Below are 4,661 nucleotides of genomic sequence, written 5' to 3' on the forward strand. Positions count from 1 at the left end.
CTCACATTTTTGAACATAGACGTGAAAGTGCACTATCCAAACTTACATTTTTATAATTCATGAACGAAAACATTTTGTAACGATATTGATGTACCATTTTCATGGTAATGCAATGTTTGATTTTTAAAATGGGTTTTAAAGGATGAATTGAGATTAAAGCTTTCAATTGATAATTTCTGATGATTTCTAAAGTGTGATAGAGAAAAAGGCAACAAAGACGACTTTTTATTTTTGTTTTTTTTTTGACAAAGGTCCGAACTCCTGTTATGATGTAGATTTTTGAGGTGCACTCTTGTCATAAATTAATCTATTACTTTTCCTACATAATTTAACAAAAACATTGGTAAAATATCTATTTAGGAGTCTTAGACCTTTCCAACGATATATAGTTTGTCATGATTAGATTAGGATTTAATTGTAATATAGTGAAGTAAACCGAGGGGACAGGTGACAGTTAAAGGGTTAAACCAGATATTTTAATAAATTCCGCAAATTCGTTTGGATAACCAAATTAGCCAGAGATTACTTATCACAATTAGAAGATCTGGCATCTTTCAAATTGGGGCTGCACTATTAATTGAACGCGATTGTCATGCGCATCTTGTCAGTAAAGCCGCTTCTGTAATCAGTAGTAAATCTCCATCACATGCTTTCAGGTGGAGCAGCATTTACTACACTGAGCCATAGTTCACTAACAAGCTATGCAAAATCGTGTTCATCGCAGATGATTTAATCGCAGGATTATGAAATCTAAGAAATCGTTCTGCGATTTTTATGAAAGCTGTTTGCGTAGCTTCTCCGTGATCTATGGCTCTGTGTAGTAAATGCTGCGCCATTTGAAAGCACGTGAGAACCACATTTAATGTTTTTACTCGAAACACTCGACTGGCGTTGTGAAGTGCATTTGAAGTAAATCCTTCTGTAAGATGATGTGGCTTCTTACACCGAGTAAGGCACGCAACATATATGATAGTATTCTAAGCAGTGGTAAAGGTTATGTCAATTAGCATTGCATTATTATAAGTTTTATTATAATATAAAGTATATAATCAGACTAACTCCGATAAACCATATATTGTCGTAGTCGTGTGTTTTAGTCATGTTGAATCAATGAAAGCAGTACAATATTCTGTTTATTCAGGATTTCTTGGATGTCTTCTGCGGGGTGTATTTGGAGTTTCAGCGCGAGAGCGCCCTCTGGCCTTCGGATGGAGATTTATTACTGATCAGAACCCTGCTTCACTGAAAGACAAGCATGACAATTGCGGCTTCTGCCTAATCGCGATTTATCGCCTTCGATTAATTTCCAATAATCGCGCAGCCCTATTTCAAATCATCTCCGATGTATTAAACAAGGTACGAAGAACGGGCCCCAGAACTAATGACTTCTGAATTTAGCAGGATACAACCACGTTATGGATAATACAGGCATGGGTCAATGCAGCCTTTGATCAACCGACGTTAGGTGTAGTAGTAATTGGTAAGGAGCAGAACAGAAGGCAGTGTCGGTCACCTGCAGGTGCATATCAAAAGCCAGTTATGCTTCGTTATGTAGGGGTGTAAAATTACAGAACAAGTCTTTAGCAATGTGCACTTACAAAAAGCTTTAGGGATGGTTGGTCACTGGTGCATTGAATTTAATAAGTCAATATTAACAATGTTAAACTAATTTTATTTTTCTTTTCCAGACTACTTTGCTTGCAAGGTTCTCCACATTTTTGCTGCGCTGCTTGTTTCAGTCTGACAGAGCTTGTGGAAAACCGTTTAAGACCCCTTTTTTTTTTTTTTTCTCCGTGTGGTTGTAATTGTTAAACTTTACCTGCTTATATATATTTCTTTAATTTAAGACCCATGCCTTATGCTTTTTTTTTTATATATTTTTTTTTTATTTTAAAATCTGTTGGCTTTTGTAGTCTGTCCATTTGTTAGGGTTGCATTTTGTTTTAGTACTTTTTGCAGGTAAAGTTAATGTTTCTTTAATTACTTTAATGCAGAAATGTTCTGTGACCTATTTGTTGTGATTTTGTTCCCTTACAGTATTAAAACTAATCCAGAAGTGTCAGCCTGTCGTGTGACGCTCTCCTTGTTTTGGTGAACAAACCTCTGTTAAGACCTGAGGACATGCGTAAATAGCCTTTTGACATCTTAAAATACAATGCAACATTCACTTGTCTAGTTTTAGCTAAAAAAAAAGCTTTAATGCAAACATTCTCCTGGGTGAATATTTTTGTATTAAGCTTCTGTTCCATGAACTTGGTACTCATTTGGGGTCTTTGCTTTTAGGGGGCAGTCGTGTCCTAATGGTTAGAGTGTCGGACTTGTAACCAGGAAGTTGTGGGTTTGAGTCATGTCCGGCAGGAATTGTCGGTGGGGGGGTGAGTGAATAACCAGGGTTCTCTTCCACCCTCAATACCACGACTGATGTGAGACCCTTGAGCAAGGCACCGAACCCCCAACTGCTCTTCGGGCGCCGCAGCAATATGGCTGCCTACTGCTCTGGGTGTGTTTTCATGGTGTATGTGTGCACTTGGATGGGTTAAATGCAGAGCACAAATTCCAAGTATGGGTCACCATACTTCGCCACACTTCACTTCTACTCTGATATCATAGTACCTCACTTGGCTATAGATTAAGATTGTGTGTACAGATGGCTTGCTGCATTTAATTTGTTGTTACAATAACATTGTTCCATTAACTATATTCTTATGAACATTCCCTAGGAGCTCTGTTGAAATATTTTGGAGGTGGGGCACAACCAATGCCGCCAGCCCCAAATGCTAGTGCTACAGCTGATGATACAGCAGGTGAGTTTTCAACAATCAATATAGTTATATGGGTAAGCCATGCCTTTCGTGAGGTTTTTTTTTTTATATATATAACCGTTGCATTACCTTCTAATATGACATAACATTGCTAACTTTTATAATTTTTGTCTTTCATTAGGTCCATCCTCAGCAGGTGAGGAGCACTTACCAGCACCTGCTGTTTTTTTTTTTTTTTCTCCTCTTCTCCTCTCCCAGAGTCGTCACAAAGTTAACCCTCAAAAACACAGTGTACCCCACAGGCACTACAGTGGAATGTTAACAGGTGAACTTGTTTACAGTGAACTCATTGTCTGCTGGTTTATTTAGCTACTTTTCAGTGCACCACCTTAAGCATGCCACTTAATACTGTAAGACTTTGAATGTTAAAGTGCAAATTAACACTGGACCACTCTTGTGGGTTTGGTACGGTTACAATTAAAGGGTAAAATGCCAGGCAGACATTGGTATGATGTAAGCAACCTGGCTACAACAAATAAAATAATTGGTGTTAGATAATAGTGTGTGAATAAGCATTGACAGTCAATCGTATTGGTGGCACTGAGGGGTCTCCAAATAAAATTCTGCTGGGGGGAGGCCCAAAAAGGCTTGGGTTGGCCCTGACTGGAACTATAACAAGAATGCATTCTCTGTTTCTGGCCCCAGTGTACCCACACGTTTCAGTAGTAGTGGTGGTCTTCTCACAACTGCTGGATGTAGAACGGTTATTTTGAATGTGCAGTCTTTCTCTTCTTGCAGTCTTCGTCTTTCCAATTTCATGCAAGGGCACTTGAGCAGTGTTTTATAAACTCAATTTTATCTTTGTGTGCTTGATCCTTAAATTTGAAAGGAATTCAAAGCATGGTTCTTTCAACAGAAAGGTTAAGAAACACGGTCGCCCAGTTCAGTGTCCCCATATTTTACAGCATTTTCATCTTACATGTTCAATAGCTTGAATCAAAGTCCTGCTGCCAATCATTCTCCTTTTCCTCATCCAGCTAAAGTTCTTGAATGGTTTTGTTTACAGTTTGAGTGATATAAGAACAAGGTGTTTATGTCTGGTTTACGCATTTTTGAATGTCCGTTTCTTTCATTTGACTGGCAATTTGAGCTATTTTTGGCTTTCTCAAATCGAGTTGGTTCAGACTCTGCTCTTGTTTTATATACAGTATCTCACAGAAGTGAGTACACCCCTCACATTTTGTAAATATTTTATTATCTTTTCATGTGACAACACTGAAGAAATGACACTTTGCTACAATGTAAAGTAGTGAGTGTACAGCTTGTATAACGGTGTAAATTTGCTGTCCCCTCAATAACTCAACACACACAGCCATTAATGTCTAAAACGCTGGCCACAAAAGTGAGTACACCCCTAAGTGAAAATGTCCAAATTGGGCCCAAAATGTCTATTTTGTGTGGCCACCATTATTTTCCAGCACTGCCTTAACTCTCTTGGGCATGGAGTTCACCAGAGCTTCACAGGTTGCCACTGGGGTCCTCTTCCACTCCATGACGACATCGTGGAGCTGGTGGATGTTAGAGACCTTGCGCTCCTCCACCTTCCGTTTAGGTCTGGAGACATGCTTGGCCAATCCATCACCTTTACCCTCAGCTTCTTTAGCAAGGCAGTGGTCGTCTTGGAGGTATGTTTGGGGTCGTTATCATGTTGGAATACTGCCCTGCGGCCCAGTCTCCGAAGGGAGGGGATCATGCTCTGCTTCAGTATGTCACAGTATATGTTGGCATTCATGGTTCCCTCAATGAACTGTAGCTCCCCAGTGCCGGCAGCACTCATGCAGCCCCAGACCATGACACTCCCACCACCATGCTTGACTGTAGGCAAGACACACTTGTCTT

The sequence above is a fragment of the Sinocyclocheilus anshuiensis genome, unplaced genomic scaffold, assembly GCF_001515605.1.
Source record: "Sinocyclocheilus anshuiensis isolate Anshui unplaced genomic scaffold, SAMN03320099.WGS_v1.1 scaffold989, whole genome shotgun sequence".
NCBI classification, from domain to species: Eukaryota; Metazoa; Chordata; class Actinopteri; order Cypriniformes; family Cyprinidae; genus Sinocyclocheilus; species Sinocyclocheilus anshuiensis.